Raw genomic sequence first — 18,372 nt, forward strand, 5'->3', positions numbered from 1 at the left:
ACTTTGGCACTGAGCAAACTGCTGAGCTGATGCTCAAATATACAGTAATTGTGTGTATTTAGCTACAGAGGATTGCTGACCTGACGCTGGTGAGGTTATTGCACTCAGGTGAAGCCAGGCGCCAGTCGAAGTGACACAGTCTCACCTCTGAAGACGTCTTTTATCGTGGGGAAATGTGGCCATTCATGGCCAGCCGAGCGTTTCAATGAGCCACATTAGCTGTTGCACCATTGTTTTTTCAAAAGGCAGCTCTGAACTTGCTTTGATGGCGGGGTAGCGGGGCCCGTGTTTCACTTTGTCATTCTGATGAGTGTCTCGTCATTCGGATCTGCTGAGTCTTGCAACCTTCATGATATTGTAAGATGAACCGGGACAGGATGTGATTACTCGTTTTAGTGAAGGTGTTTTAATTGGCTTAAGCTGAAGGCTGCTGTAAATGATCTTTAAGCTTATAAGAATCAGTTGCAAAGAAACACATGATTAATGTATAAAACTGAGTTTTTAAAAACATACTCCAGTGGTTGGGTATGCCAGTGCATGTGCTTTTATCTCCCTTTGAGCAACATTTATACTCCACAAAGAGACTGTTGGACTTCTCTCATGTCCTCCGTCACTCATTCACAGCAAGCCATTTGTAAGTCACACTTTGGCTTTGAAGGGAGTCAGGCACACACCAGAGAGGAATTCCCTCTGAGGGTAAAATCCTCTGGAAGAGACCTGTGATTATATCTATATTAATGGTTCAGCAAGTCTAGAAAGTCTGCTGGAAGCAGCAAATTGTGTTTTTCACAAAGAAGAGGGTCATCTTAAACTGATTAGGTTGCAGAAATATTATGTTCTTCTTGAAAGTTTGTGCTGTGCCTTTGGTCTTGTTGCACAGACCCTGATGCCAGATGCAGTAAATTATTAGTCTAAATCAGAACAGAATGCCAGCTTTACATCAGGATTGTGATCCATGTCAAGGAAAAGAAACGTTATGTTTGAAGCAAAGCAGCGCCCCAGTGTCAGGGTCTATCCCAGCTAAGTCCAAAGCTATTATTCACTATTTTATATCTCACATGGATTTGGGCTGTTCCTGAAAGAGCATTGCACGATTGAGCTTTGTGGGGACTTGTGTGATTTAGCGTGCTTTATGCCTTAGCAAAAACACAGGACTGGCCAAGCAACTCCTGAAATAAATACACTAGTGGTTAATAAATCACACAGTCAAGTGTGCGTGTGTGTATGCGCGAGCGTGTGTGCGCGTGTGTGTGTGTGTGTGTGTGTGTGTGTGTGTGTGTGTGTGTGTGTGTGTGTGTGTGTGTGTGTGTGTGTGTGTGTGTGAAATGGGAAAAAAAACCTGGTAAGCTGTATTGTAAGATGAAAAAACTGAAAAGTCTCAGAAGAAAACATTTAAGTTATTCTCACAAAGATTACAAATAAATGTCACTGTTTGATTATATTATTTGGACAAAGATGAAGCACTTCACTGCCAAGATATCTTCTATTTACTATAATCATATGGGATTCCAGGGCCTTATCTAAAGCCCTGTCATCATCAATACATTGCAGAGCATTTTCCACAGCTGGAGTGGGAAGACCCTTTGTAAGATTCACATTCTGCTTTAATTACAAAATCTATTAAAACCCTTTGGTTTGCAGTTTTTTATTAAGCTCCCATATATATATATATATATATATATATATACACACATACATATATATATGTGTATATATATATATATATATATATATATACACACACACATATATATATATATGTGTATATATATGTATGTATGTATATATATATATATATATACATATACATATATATATATATATATATATATATATACATATATATATATACATATATATATATATACATATATATATATGTGTATATATATATATATATATATATACACATATATATATGTGTGTGTGTGTATGTGTATATATATATATACATATATATACATATAAATTGCTGGACGTGCTGGTAGGCAACAAGTGAAGCCGCTTATGGCGTTGAGAAGTGAGGATGGTCACACAATCTTTGTTGTATATCAAAGATTCAATGGAGAGCTACTTTGACAGCTGGGACAGTTACAGGAAATTTTTCCCTCCACCCTTTGTGTGTTCCTCACCCGAGTGCATGTTTCTGAACATATCGGTGGGATTTAACACGAAGAAAGAAGGAGTAGGGGAACCAGAGCCAGTGTCCAGGTGCGACTGAGAAGATACCGTAGATTAGCTTCTTGGACCAATTCATCTACTGTCACCTTGTGTCGACGTTATACTTCAGTTCCCAGCCGGGAAACTATGGTCTGATGTTCACCTTGCATCCCTCGTTCGACCGCCGTTTGGATGGCAGAGGTGATGTACCACTATGGATACTAGCTTCAGCTAGCCCTGAAGTCACCGCCCGGTGTAACAGGTGTAGAGGTGCGCACAGGTGTTTAATTCGAGTGCCACTGCAGTCAGCTGTTGACTGCACCAACCAAACGTCTTCAATCAGGTTTGCCCTGCTCAACACTCGCTCAATCGCAAACAAATTGTTTATTTTAAACAATCTTTTTATAACGGAATCTCTCAACTTCATGTGTTTAACTGAGACGTGGCAACAAAACATGGATTATATACATCTGAAGGAAATTTGTTCGACTGGCTGCTCCGTCATCGGAACTCCACGTCTTTCGGGACGTGGCAGAGGTCTCGCTGTTGTGCACATGCAGACTGATGAACTCTGATTCCTTTACCTCCTTTGAACTGCAGATGATCAAAGTCGCCTCTTTGCACACCGTTTATTGTATTTTAATCTACCGACCTCCTGGCCCTGCCGGAGTCTTTTTAACTGAATTTAACGACCTCCTGTCATCCATTATTAAATTAGAGAAGGTGGTAATGTTGGGAGAACCTTCATATTAATATGGCTGCTGACTTCATGACTATCACAGTCTTAACTTTAGGCAGCATGTTTCTGGCCCTACACATGTAAAGGGTCACACACTGGATCTTATTTTCTCCTTGGGTTTAAATATAAATGACATTGGTGTGGAAGATGTCCAGGTTGACCATAGCTGTCATAGCCTGTCAACGACGTTGATTAGCTGCGTATATACGAATGTGAATCGCGTGATTGGCTGGACTTTGGGATAAGGTGGCATTGTTCTGATCCCATACAGGAGCAGCCAGTCACTCACTGACTAAAACTGCAAAACAGAATTGTTAAAGTTTAAATTTTAATTTCAATCCAAGTTAGATTTTTTTTTATTGTTGTGCGCAACGCAGATTTTCTGTGCGAAGAGACAGTGTCAGCAGTGCGCAATTGCGCATGCGCGCAGCTTAGAGGGAACATTGGTCCTGGGTCTGCCCCGGGGCCTCTTCCCGGTAGGACATGCCTGGAAAACCTCGCCCATAAGGCTTCTGAATGCTTTTTCGTTATTAAGTAAATCCTGTGCCAGCTGTATGCACTCATGTTATTAATGTAATCACCATTATCCCATGTATTATTATACCTTATATAAATACATTATACCATGTATTTATCGCTTCCTTTTAGGCCTGGAAGTCTGTAGAGCAGCGGCAGTTATTTGTCTCTCTAATAACTCAGAGTCAATTTTTGAAACTTTCTGTTTTTCTTTCCAGATGAAGCAGTAATTTCACAAGCAAACCAGCTTGTAAAAAACCATGTTTCCAAAATCGGCTCGTGTGAAGTCAGCAATAAATTAACCACACTCTGTGGTTACATGAGCATATGAGCAAACATCACCATGTTTCTGTCTCCACATCATTAAATGTAAAAAGCTTGTATTACTCGTTATTGGTGTCATCTACCGTCACCTTGTGTCGACGTTACACTTCAGTATGCCACAGGAATGGTCTAAAAAAGAGAAATGTTAACTAAGTGCCTTGCTAGTTGCAAGTAAAAAATGTATAACAAAGAAATGGCTACTACAAGATGCACCAACTTTATCATTGTGGTGGGAAATAACACTTGAGATTTATAGGATGGATGAGTTAACAGCATATGTGAATAACAGAGAAAGTTGTTTTTTGTTGTGCTGGGGGAAGTGGGTCCAATACACTACTATACATAAGCCAAATTTCAATTCAATTCAATTTTATTTATATAGCGCCAAATCGCAACAAAAGTCGCCTCAAGGCGCTTCATAGATACAGAAAAAAACCCAACAATCATATGACCCCCTATGAGCAAGAACTTTAAATTTAGCCATTTAAATCAGCTGTGTTGGATCAAGGACACATCTAAAACCTTCGGGACCTGAGGCCTGGAGTTCCCCCACCTCTGTGTTAAAGGGACGGTTGGCTCAACAGAGCTCTGACTGTTTGTCAGCCTGGTTACAGAGCTGACGAGAAACCTGGGGTTGTTCTTGGGGTTGTAGTGAGATGTTCTGGCTTTGCGGCGGGCTTTCTTATAAAGCAACAAACTATTTCTCCAGGCTAAATGATCATCTTCTAAATTTGTGACACGCCATTTCCTCTCCAGCTTACGAGTCATCTGCTTTAACTCGGTAACCAGTAGGTGGCAGACAGTCATTCTGACAAATAAGTGACTGGCCAAGTAATCCCTTACAAAAGTAACACAGGCCAGTTATGGTAAGAGAAGCCGTCAGTAACACAGAACTGCTGTTTTGCTGTGTTTCAGAGCAATAAACCTCAGTGTGCACCTGGATGAACCTCGTCCTCCTTCAGTGTGTAACAGTGACAGTAAAACTAAGGCACAGCAGTGAATGTTTGGAGTGGGGGCTCGATGAACAGAGGGAGAGGTTGGTTTATGGCGGTATGGAGAAGCTGCAATTGGGGACGGTGAAACAGATTGATTCCTCTTCTAGTCTTAAATACTGCCTGCAGATTGGCCTGGATCTCCCACAGGTGAGTATAACAGGTGTAGTGATGAGGGCTCCGCCCAGAGGCGGGAGCACAGGGACACCATGGAAAAATCCAGATGACTCAGCCGGCCCATGACCACTTCTCATTTGAGACTTTTGTTAACAGCAGATCCTTAAACTTAGTTACAGCACTTTCAGAAAGACACCTACTGTGATGACAGTCCTCATGTGTAATCCATTATTCTAAATGTAAAGGCTACTGTAACTGATTTTCAACATCTGGATGTTAATATCATCTACAATTACTATTTTTATCAGAACTGAGCACTAAATGAGATAAAAGTATGACAATCAGAAACTCTAAGGCCCAGATGGACGATCGATAACAACAAATAAAACTGTTTTTTTAGTTTTCTGGCTTTCAAGTGAATTAAAACTACGTCTACATTTTTGGGTGATTGATGAGTGTAAGAATGCTGCCACTCCTCAGCCTGTGCTGCGAAGAATCTGACGGTCAGGTGACTCATACTGTGTCCCAATCCAGTGACCGCACGCTTCGGAGTACGCGCAGTTCGCGTACTAGGAAGTACGAGAAGTGCAGAATTGAGAGGCTTGTGAAATGGGCAGGGGTGGATCTAGAGAAATTTTCTTAGGGTGGCAAAATCAAAGCCTCTTTTTTTTTTCAAACACATATGCAGGTGGTTACATATGGTTAGAATTATTCAAATGCAGTAAGTATACACGTTTTTCATATAAATATAGTCTAGAACTTAATTATTGCCTGTAGCCCACATAATTACACACTTTAGTTACATAAAATATGTGAGTTTTGATGCTATGTACTGTATAGCGTGTATAATAAATAAATATGTAGCCCAACAAGTATAAAATCCAGAAAGCTACACAACATGGGGCGGTTCATTTACAAACACAAATCTAACTTAAATTTCACTGTTTTTTGTTAGAAAACAATCACATTGTTACATGTTAAATTACACAAAATGTCAGAAATCTGCACTGTCATGAACAAAAATGTAAACCTAATTTTTCATGATTTGTTGGATTAACCCACTGAGGTCTGAAATACAACCGGACATTTTTGACTCCTTTTGAGTTTACGTTTGTATTTCACTCTCAGATTGTTTCATTTTATTCCCCCCCCCCCCCCCTTGCCTTGTTTGGTATCTTTTCAGCTCAACTGACTTTAGTTGTTTTCACTGACACACAGAACTTAAAATCCTAGTAGTATTTTTTTTTACTGTACAAAAACCACAGACATGTTGGGTAAATGTTTATAACTTGAAATGCAAATATAAAATGTACATTTTGTAAACGTATACAACTATTTATCTAAAAATGAAGCCAATACATCCGCCGTTTTTTTTTTCATTTTCTACAACCATTTAAAAATATTATTGTCGCAATAAGATGCTCCACAAATGATGTGTGCCAGTAAAAAAAAAAAAAGGTTTGTCCACCAAAAGATAGAACAGCACAGGGATAAACCTGCAGGCCTGACAACAGCAGGTGTATCACTCCACTGGTTTTCTACTTAGTGACAGTGTTTACATTGCAAATGTGCCTTTGTGACATTCATTAGTGCCTTCACCGACACACAAAACAAAACGACTACACAACACAACACACTAAGTATACACTCCACACTAAACGTCACAAATCTCCCACATCTAAAAACTCTCTCTCCCTCTCCCCCTCTCTCTCTCGCTGCTGTTACCGTCACTCCCAAAACTTTTCCCTCTTCCTAAACAATCAAATCCCACGTGTTGACTTTTTTTTTTTTTAAATTGGTCGACATGGTGCATTTTTCCAATGATAGGAAACATGTTGCTTTATTTCTTTCTTTCCTGTTTTTGCGCTGTCCTTAGAAAACGCTTAAAACCCACGCACACAAAAACATGACGACAGTATTTAGAACAAAGCGTGGCTGATATATATTATCATAACTCTGGATTTACTGGCCTGTAATTAAAATTTAAAAACTTTGAAGTCCGAACTTTCAATGTGGCTGAAACAGAGACTCAGCGTGGCTGCAGCTTGTTGCTGTGTCAGCTTACATCAGTCATGTGATTTGGAGGTGCAGCGTGTCCGTGGACCACGGAGGGTTAATAACACTCACCTTCCTTCCATTTCCACAGTGTAACATCCAACCATCTGTGTAAAAAGCGAAATCCCCATGGTGTTGTTCAAAATGTGCTCTGGCACAATCATAAGCATCGCTTGCTACTCAAAACAAGAAAAAAGCCGGTCCTGCTATGGGCTGAACCATTTGTTACTGGTGGAGGGAGGGGGGGGGGGACACTATGCAATATATTCAGTTTTAGCATTTAGATTCACTGCTGACTGTAACTACGCTCAAACTGTTAATGCTATCTTATTTTAATAAACAACACTGTCATATGTAAAACTGAAGTGGCACTTGGGGTGGCAAGGGATCATTTTAGGGTGGCACTTGCCACCCCATGCCACCCTTCTAGATCCGCCCCTGCCTCAGACTGGAACAGGACACAGTGAGGTCCAAATGTTTCAGATGTCAGTGAAAATCTGTCATATCTTCATGTAAACCAAAGGATGGGAATTTAGAAACATTGAAAAGTTGTGACAGACTTCAGATTCATGCATGTTCACTAATTTGCTCAAAGACTGCTAAGTGGTGATATTGTGTCCAACTCACCAATGCTGAGAGAGCTGAAGAACTCTCTATGTTAAAATATATTTCATTTAAAACACTTCTTCAATAGAGACATAAATGGTAAAAATGTTTATCAAGAACAATTTATTTATGAGAAGTAGGAATGATGGTGGACCTTTGCATTCATATCTGTATTATTTGTGTGGTAGTTCCTGACTGTGACCACTGGAGGGCAGTGAACTCTCATCACAATCTACAGTCAACAAGACAAAAACACCACAGAGCAGTTTCTGTTCAAACACTCTGCATTAAAAGTATTTATTATGCTGTAAGCCACGATATGATAATAAAAGAGTTTCATCACAAAGTAAATCGAACAGAGGAAATTCAGACGATGATGTTTCAGGAGCAACTATCACATCACCTGATCTGTAAACAGTGACGACATCACCAAATCAGACAAAGGATTTAAAAAAAAACATCAGTAGCTCTTCTAGGAGGTTTTATCTGAATAATAACATCATATTTGTTCCTGTATTGATGTGATGAGAAGAAATGAGACCTGCTGAGGCCTCTGATACATTTATCAGCTATAGTAGGATAATGGCTCAAATGTGCAGCTGCAACATGATTTGGTTCCAATATATTTATATTTAATCATTTAAACTAATTTCATTTGTACTCTTTTGTTTCATTCATCTTTAAATTCACACTGATGTGTTCAGCCTAAAACTCTTTCAGACACCCTCTGAGCATCATCAGCGAGTTCTGTTAGGATCAATTTCAGAATTGTGTAGGTTGTGGTGACAGAGAGACCCGCTGATACTAGAATTCCAATAAATGGAATCCATCTGGACACTTCCTCTGCTGAAATTAATGCAGCTATGGCCCAAAGTTGGGCTATCACCTTCAGGAGGAGCTCTTTAGTTATTTCTACTGCAGCCAGTGGTGAAATGATGACAGCCTGAAGATCATCGTAGGGCACACCTGTTCTGGCAGAAAGTCTCTTCAGAGACGGGATATCGAGACCAAACTTATGAACAAAATGTGTGATAGCACCAACCAGCACAGCAGCATCAACAGCAATAGAAAGACCAGGAAGTGGAACAGCTGCTCCAGCTGCAGATCCGGAAGCATAGCCTATAATTGTGTACTTCAGAGTTTTTTTCTTCTTCCTGATGATCTCTGGGTTGATGTTGTGGAAGGGGGACAGCAGAATGATCCTCTTGTTTTTAGGAAGGTCTTTGTAAAAGGTCTGATGTAAGGGATAGAAGTCGTACAGGTGGAGCTCAAAGCTGGACACCAGGAAGACCTGTGGAGACTCGATGCCTTGTCTCTGAAGACCTGCATCACAGAAGAAACACACAGTGTGAAGATTAAGTATGAAATAATAAATGATCTAAAACTAGATTTTCCTATCAGTGGATTCACTGACTCCTGTGACTCTACAGAGTTATGAAGGGTTAAACATATTATTTTTGGGTCACTTACACTGCATTAGTTATTTCATTTGCACGTATTGGGTTTTTAAAAATTATTTTATTTGTATAAATCCTTTATTTTGATTACTCTTGGATCCTACCTGCTGCTGTTTTTCATGGGAATGATCAGGATATTTTTTTTAATTTAGGATGCATATATATATATATATATATATATATATATATATATATATATATATATATATATATATATATATATATCTATATCTATATATATATATATATATATATATAGATATAGATATATATATATATATATATATATATGCATCCAAAATTTTGGTATCAGACTGAAAGCGACAGTAGCAGTCCATTACAGCCATTTAATTAGTGTTAATAAAAGTGTTATAAAGTTCAACTGTCCAATAAAAGCCTGACCTCTCCAGCAATCAGCTGCAGGAGGACAGATCTAAATAACTTCGTGATGTTTCAAGTGTATAAGGTTCATTCAGCTTCCTCTCAGTAAACATTGATAATCAAAGTAATTTGTAATTTTTCTATTTTGAGTATGCGATGATGCAAACAATAGAAAATAAAGGTTATTCCATTCACACACAGCCACAAAGTGAACATTTTTAAATAATAATAATAATGGATTGGATTTATATAGCGCTTTTCAAGCGCTATATAAAGAACATATCCAGAAATTAATCTCACACTGGGATAAATGATCACTGAATACTCACCTTTAATGCAGTCGTCTCTGATTTTTGTCAGAGCCTTGCCTTCATTGAAGTCTCTCTTTCTTCTCTCAGCATTTATATCGTTGTCGATCTTTGAGCGAACAAAGTAGAACTTGTTCTTCATCCTCTGAATCTCGCGAGCGAGTTTCACATCATTTTCTCTGAAGCGAGTGTCTGACATGATGATGAAGAAGTCAAACTTCTCAAATCCAACAAGCTCCAGGTACTTCTTAGCTGGAAACTTGGTGCTGCTAATTCCAGGAAAATCCCATAAGATAACATTGGGATTCTTTGGATGGAAGTATGGCATAGGATCCATTGAGGATTCTATAGCATCAGTCGGAGCAGCTTCCTTGTCATTAACACGCACACCTCTGAAGGCATTAACAAAGGTGGATTTACCAAAAGTACATTCTCCAGTGATGGCAATATTTAGTGTGTCGTCGTCAATCCTCAGTGGCTCCTTGACTATTCAGGCAGCTGATGGTTTGTGATGGAGTTGTAGAGCTTTAATTTCCCCAGTAACTGATTTGCAGTTTGAACAGCCTCCCTGATCCTCGATAACTGCAAGTAAGAGATATGTAGAAATTTATTACACATTTGGAAAAATAATGATACCTATTTTTTATTTCAGTTAAGATAGAAAAACTGTTTGATGTTAAGGGCATTTCAGTGTATTGAAATGGCCTTAATACATTTCATAACACTAATAATTTAAAGTTCTTAACATTTTAGCTCTTGAAATTTCCCTGCAGGTGGACTGGCATAATACCCGAGGAGCTATGAAGGAAACTGTTCCAGTGATCACAGGTAATGTGAGGTCTTTGGACAATAAGCTGGAGGAGCTTACTGAGCTGATTAATCACAGCGGGAGCACAGTGAGTAAGTAAAAAGTGAAGGGAAAGAGAGTAATAATACATTTCTTCTGATAGAAAGCAATTTTCAAAGCCAGAAAGATTTTGAATAAGAGGTTATACAGTTAATTACTGAGAATGTGAGTTGTTCAATCAAATAAATATACCTAAGTGAGATGGAATAATATAACAGTGTTAGCTTTTTAAACCTAGTCTTGTTACAGCTACACAAGGCAGTTAATTTTAACTTATCCAAGCTGAATGAATTACACAGTCAATATAGCACACTAATAATTTCCAAAGTAGTGTGATTCACATGCACAAATTGGAGTCTATTAGATAGATATGACACAAACCACTGCAGTGCAGTACCTGTAATACCTACAGCATGTTCTAATCGCTCTAATAGGATATTATGGTCGACAGTATCGAATGCTGTACTGAGGCCTAGCAGGACAAGCACAGAGATGAGTCCACTGTCAGAGGCCATAAGAAGATCATTTGTAACCTTCACTAAAGCTGTTTCTGTGCTGTGATGAGCTCTGAAACCTGACTGAAACTCTTCAATAAGCCATTCCTCTGCAGATGATCTGTTAGCTGTTTGACAACTACTCTTTCAAGGATGTTTGATATGAAAGGAAGGTTGGAGATTGGCCTATAATTAGCTAAGACTGCTGGGTCTAGAGATGCTTTTTGAGTAAAGGTTTAACTACAGCCAGCTTGAAGGCCTGTGCTACATAGCCGATCATTAGAGATAGGTTGATCATATTTAAGATCGAAGAATTAATTAATGGCAGGACTTCCTTGAGGAGTTTTGTAGGAATGGGGTCTAAAAGACAGGTTGATGGTTTGGAGGAAGTAATTATTGAAGTAACTCAGAAACTGTTTTCAGGAAACAAAATGTTCTGTTAGAGTTGATTCTTTTAAGATTGTCATTTGTGCAAAGTCACATGACCATTGCTTTTATGTGTGTTGATAATATGTTCTTTCCATATTAGATTTGAACCTTTGCATGCAGGCAGCAGTCTCTTCACTTTAACTTTCTGTTGCACATTTCGAAACCACAAGTTTCTGTTCTTTTTAAGATTAGCAGGACTGTTTACTTCTGCTTTTATACATGTTGGTTTGTTAAAAGGTCATGCCCTATATGGAGTGACTTGAGAAGAGGTTGCGCCATGTATGATGTGAAAGGAAATCTCACTCACACACACACACACACACACACACAAACACACACCGACCTGGTAAGACTTGGTAAGATTTTGATTTTTTGCAGTGTGGGGCTGGAAAAAAAATTCTATTCATATTTGTTACGGTTTGTACGCGCTTCAGAGTTTGTAAGTGTTTTGGAGTTTTGTATGTGCTTTGTCTCTAGGGGCCACCATGGTTTGCTGGGTCTAAAACGTAAACCCCGCTGACTCAGAGACAGATCCGTGTGAACAAAGCAAGACCACACAGCGCTCTTTGTCTTTTTACTTGCAGCAGAGATGTCCAGTCAGGGTCTCAAAGTTTAAGCTCTTCACCTGATCTCAGCCAACTTCCAACCTGACTTGTTGCCTCTTTTATTGACAACAGCAGTTATAAAAACATCTCGTTAGTTATGTGACAGTTAAGGCACGCGTTGTGGTTTCTTATGTGCAATGGAAAATTACAGCAAAGAAACTACTCCCCACATCTTATGCATGCAAGAGAAGCTAAAACCTAATGTATAGGATAAAGGTCTAAACATCTCTTAGTTTACTCAGATTGCACAGAGTGTATATTTGCTAATAATTTGAATCATTTTGGATAAGGATAAGTGTAAGATAATGGGGAATTTCAGTTTTTACTTTATAATTTGTTTAGCATAAGATTTAGAGTTAAATTGTATTTTCTTGCCTTATTTAATTTTTACATACTGTTCCTTTAACACACGGTAACTGTGCATGGGGGGAGCGTTCGCGACGGGCAGTGTGGAGCAATGGGGGCTTTAACTAGCTGTGGAGAAAAACTGTTTCTTACCATGTTTGCAGTGTACAGGAACATTCAAACGAATCACTGTATTTCAAAACTGTGGAAATAAATGTTTGCCTGTTTGTTTTTCGACTACAAGCGGACTTTGTGGATTATGTTCAACTGCACTATGACACGCGTGCGGCCCGACTACCAGCTAGTGCTTCCGCGGTATTACCTAATATGGAAAAAACATTTTATCAGCACACATGCAAGCAATGGTTCTGTGACTTTCCCATCAATCTTTATGGTTTGATGGGAAATTGGTTAAATGATTGCTCAGCTTATGTCTGGATGACAGCAGATAATTCTGATGAAAAGGAAACTAACTGTAAGCACGTTGCAGCTGAGTCGAGGGCTAATAAAAATAAGACCATGTGGTGTCCAGCAGGACTACGTGTGTGGCCGGACAGTCCATCTGGGACATCTGAAAGACTCATTGTGTAACTCAGGGTGTAAGCAGCAACTCCTATATAGTAGACATAAGAAAGTAATGTGCAGTAGTTAGTGCTTTTTTAAACCGAGATTCCTAGGCTCATATTCCTCATGCTCACATGGTTTTCTTTTGTCCAAAAACAGGTTAGTTTGGCGATCGTGTAACTGTGTCCTTGACCTTTTTACTGGCTCGAGGAGGTGGTTCCTAATGCTGGCTGGTCCAGATATTTAGGATGGGTCAAATGCCGAGTCTCCATATGGAAACAAAAGGATATTTTCCATGTTATATCTTAAATGTGTATAAATGAGATCTGTTGATGTCCAATAAAAGTAACAAACAATAAATGTAAATCTGTTTTTTTAAACTTTGTAGACTCATTTACCCGCTCCAGTGAAAGCAAACAAAACAAAACAACAATGATAATGGCTTTAAAGAGATTATGAAAAAAATGCAATACATTTAGTTTTTTGCTACATTAACAGCTCCTAACTTTTCCCGTTTTCCATCCATCCATCCATCCATCCTCATCCGCTTTATCCGAGGCCGGGTCGCGGGGGCAGCAGCCTAAGCAAAGAAGCCCAGACCTCCCTCTCCCCAGCCACCTCCTCCAGCTTATCCGGGGGAACACCAAGACGTTCCCAGGCCAGTCGAGAGATATAATCTCTCCAGCGTGTCCTGGGTCTGCCCCGGGGCCTCCTCCCGGTGGGACATGCCTGGAACACCTCACCCAGGAGGCGCCCAGGGGGCATCCTTATCAGATGCCCGAACCACCTCAGCTGGCTCCTTTCGATGTGGAGCAGCAGCTGCTCTACTCTGAGCCCCTCCCGGATGGCCGAACTTCTCACCCTATCTCTAAGGGAGAGGCCAGCCACCCTTCGGAGGAAGCTCATTTCTGCCGCTTGTATCCGCGATCTCGTTCTTTTCCCGTTTTCCCCACTCTGATTTCCTGCAGGACCCACACGAACTGGCCCACCTGTGCTGACCGGGTAGACACAGGGACCATGACAGCTATAGATGAACTTAAGTCTGTTTTGAGAATATAAGTACTAGAAAGTACAGATATTTGTTTAAAAATGTTGGGATTAAAAGGAAAAAGTTGTCAGAAATACAAATACTCAAGTAAAGCACAGATACTTTAAAATTCTACTTAAGTACACTAACAAAGTATCTGTAAAGCCACTGTCATTATCATAATGAAAATAACTCAGCCTTTACCGAGAAAATAGAACTAATATATTAGATTTTTGCCGTGTAGACACAAAGGTTTACATTTCCCTACATATAACTTAAGTTATAGTTTCATATCTGGACTGATTTATGAAGCATTTTCACACCACAGAAATACAAACTTACACGTACCTGCGTCTCCAGTTTTCTGAGCTCTTTCTGGTTTCAGTTTAGTTTCAGTTTATAACTTCAATCGTCAGCAGCAGAAGTTACTGTGGACCTCCAACCAATCAGAGCACTGCTGGATGTTTTATGGTACCATAACCATGTTTACTTTAAAGTTATTACAGTTCAGTGAAACTAAATACTAAAAACAGATGTGGATAATCATTTTAGTGACCTAAAATAAGTTCATCTTCTGTGACACACCGTAATGTGTGGTCACATTATGTGAATTCATTTTGTATACCATGTAAGGTTTCAGGTGTTTTGTTAAAGAAGAGCCATAATTTTTGGATTTTTGTTGGAGAGCCAACATGTTGTGTGATCCTAAGTTACGTGGGGCACCTAGTGAGATGGTTTATTGTGATATTGCCGCTTGTCTCCAGATCTGGCAGGAACGAGAGAGGAAAACACTGTAGTCGTGTCCAAATTCATGGGCTGCATCCTCCTGAGGACCCAGCCTTCGTGGTCTACGTGCTGTTTTCCTTCTCTCACCCCAACCAATCACAGCAGATGGCCCCGCCCCTCCCTGAGCCTGGTTCTGCTGGAGGTTTCTTCCTGTTAAAAGGGAGTTTTTCCTTCCCACTGTCGCCAAGTGCTTGTTCATAGGGGGTCATATGATTGTTGGGCTTTTTTCTGTATCTATGAAGCGCCTTGAGGCGACTTTTGTTGTTATATAAATAAAATTGAATTGAATTGAATCTGTCAGTGTCACGGCTGGGGCAGCAGTCGTGTTGTGGAATGAAAGGAGGACCCAAAATGCAGGCAGCTGACTGATGATATGAGCGAGAGTTTATTTACAGGTGACAGTGGCGGGAACAGACAACGAATCATGAGACATACTAACGGAAACCTAAACTGGGAAAACTAAATAACAAACCGGAGATCATACGAACGGGGTGGGAGGCAGAGAGACGCAGACGAGGAACAGGACACCATGAAACACAGACGAGCCGACAACGAACACAGACTGACACCCACTAAATATACACACACAAGGTAATCGGGTAAGGGAAGAACAGCTGAACCCAATACACATGATGACCGGAGGAGACAAGCTGAACACAATGACAACAGACAGAGACCTTCAGAACAAAACAGGAAATCTAGTACCCGAACCGGACACAAGGGGGAGGACACAGAATAACTAGAACAGAGGAAATTAATCATAAAACACAAAACGCTGGGTCAACGACCCAGCACCATGACAGTACCCCCCCCTCCAAGGGCTGGCTCCCGACAGCCCAAAACAAAAACAGACGACCAGCTCAGGGCGGGCGGCGGGGGGTCCATGACGGAGGGACCAAAACCAAACAAAAAACAAGCTCCAGTGATTCAAATGAATTGTCCAAAACACAACACAACACACACACACACACTGGAGTCCCTGAACAGGGTCCCAAAACATAGTTCAGGAGGCCGGCCCGGAGGCTGACAACTCAGGAGTCTAGAACAGTTCATCTCCGGGGGCCGACCATGTGGAAGGCAGTGGTGGTGACGGGGAAACAGTTCAGGCGGCCGACCGTGCGGATGGCAACGGCGGCGGTGACACAAGTCCGGAGGCCGGCCGTGCGGAAGGTAGCGGTGGGCGTTCGGGAGGTTGTCCATAGTGGCGATGACGCCCAACAAGCGGCCTGGCAGATGACCGCCGATGTCGAGGCGGCAGTTTGGGACCCAAAGGCTGCGTGGCCCCCGCAACACCAGGCAAGGCAGAGGCTGAAAGGGAGGCTGGACCAGACGTGGCTAAAGCTGGAGCTGGACCAGGCAAGGATGAAGCCGGAGCTGAAGCCGGAGCTGAAGCTGGACCAGGCGACGGCGTGGGTGAAGCTGGACCAGGCAACGGCGTGGGTGAAGCTGGACCAGGCGACGCTGATGAAGCCGATGAAGAGACTGCTGCAGGCGAGGATGAAGCTGGACCAGGTGGCGGCGTCGGAGCCGCAGGTGGTGAAGCAAGTGGTGGCTGAACGGTCTCCCCGGGACTGTCAGCAGGCATGAGGATGTGCTGGCTGGGTCCTCCAAGACCCACAGCTGACAAGGCAAGAGGCTGGACGGGCTCCTCGGGCCCTCCAGCGGAGACAGGAGGCCGGAGTGGTCCCTCTGACCCTCCAGCGGAAACAGGAGGCCGGAGCGGTCCCTCCGACCCTCCAGCGGAGACAAGGATGGGCTGGCCAGGCTCTCCAGAACCCCCAGCGGAAACAGTCACTGAACCAGCGGGCACAGGGGTCCCTGGCACACACATGGCTGACTGCAGCTGCGCGGAGCACTGACCCTGCTCAGGCAGCGACAGCCGGGTGCGGTCCTCAGCTGGGTTCTTAGCCTCCAGGGGTCCAGAGTGGGCTGAGGGTTGAAACCCAGCCTCTGGGGAGGCCCTGGAGTGCGTCACAGTCCCTGAAACGGCCAGCTTTTGAGGACTGATAACAATATTGTGTGGTTTGTCTCTCTGCTTAGGATTAGCAGTTGTAGAACAGTTCTTTATGGGTTGAATAGACAATACCAGAGGAGTAGGTTCAACGACCCAGCACCATGACAGTCAGGGTCTGTAATCAGCTCACAAGATGGCATGTCTGCTCGCATGCAGAACCGTCCCTACAGAGTTCAGAAGCAGTTTATTACAACTCTTGATTGCTTTGTTTACACAAATCTTACCGGGGTCTAGTCTAATACTGTTTCTCAGCCGCTTTCACATTTTTTGGGGGTAACCAGATGCCTGCTGCTTGAATTTCAAAAATGTTTTGACATATGGTTTAAACAGTGTGTCAGTCTTGTTAGGAAAATGCCACGCTTCACTGATGCAGACAATGATACTGTTTTTCCAAGTTCAAAGGACATCCATGTACCCGACAACTGTCACCATGCACACAATCACTGTGCTGATTCTGCTCTTCAGCACATGTCCTACAGAGAGGAAACATTAGCTTGTTGTGGCACTTGTAGGGCAGAACAGGATGAAACAGCACTGTGCACTTAAACCCAAAATCATTTTTGACCCTGTCAAAATTAGGGCGACCTATTGGATAATGTTTTGTACACTGAACAGTGGGGTAAAGCCTCGTAAAATCGTAGTATCTGATCTTTTCACTCTTACCCTGATCCTTGTGATACAGTTTCATTGCATTCATGCGACCACCAAACAGCACGTCTCCGGGTCCAGAGTCTCAGGCTTTTTGTATTTGGGCATAAAGTCTTTGACTGACTGATCAGTTGACTTTAATGACGCCCAGTCACACCCCCACATGACCACAACATTAAGGGCATAATCTGTTCTCAGAGCAACCACCTTCTCACAACTCGCGTAATACAGCTCACCATATGAGATCTTGCTAGCTGGGATAATTTCGCTCTGCGTGACAGCGAAGACATGCATGATAGAAACTGCCAAAACATTCACTCTGCTGTAGGCATCAAATCCTTCCACAAAATTTGGGCCTACATTTCGCTCACTCCATCTGCCGCACGCTTGATCACTACACTTTGCATTTGAGCCATTCAAGAGATGTCTGAAAATGTCTTATTCTGGTCAACATACGCACCTTAATGAGTCAAGGCCAGCGTGTCTCTGGGGAGAAAAGAATTGAAAATTCAGATGCAATATGATGCAAGAGTGGCATACGAAAACAGATGAATTTTAAAATATATTTTATACGCCTTCCTCAACACCTCGACATCATTAATGCAGTACCTACGCATGTCTGAGTGTGAATCAAAGGGTTTCTCACAGACAGACTTGTACCGCGCCATAAATGTCACTTTTTCCATTTTATCATACCTGTAAAGACAGGTCAGGATAAGGGCCTGCATAGAATCCATTAGCTCTGTGTTAAACGTGTGCAGGAAGAAACCTTTTTTAAGGTCCTCCAATCCCAAGGCAGACGGTGCTTTGGCCAAGCACATGGGCAGAAAGCTAAATGAATATATCTATCTCTGATCGTAGGATTAGTCATACATGACTCCCTCGTTACATCGTTACACCCGATACCTTGTTTAATGAGGTATTCCAAGAGTATGTAACTGTCAAAACCTGAAGAATT

At 41.6% G+C, this 18,372-nt stretch overlaps 1 pseudogene; it reads right to left on the bottom strand.

The window, feature by feature from the left end:
* Positions 1–7,350: 7,350 nt before the first annotated feature.
* Positions 7,351–10,259, bottom strand: LOC120733583 (annotated as a pseudogene).
* Positions 10,260–18,372: the final 8,113 nt, after the last annotated feature.

Source organism: Simochromis diagramma, unplaced genomic scaffold (genome assembly GCF_900408965.1).
Source record: "Simochromis diagramma unplaced genomic scaffold, fSimDia1.1 OVJJ01000658.1, whole genome shotgun sequence".
Taxonomy (NCBI): domain Eukaryota; kingdom Metazoa; phylum Chordata; class Actinopteri; order Cichliformes; family Cichlidae; genus Simochromis; species Simochromis diagramma.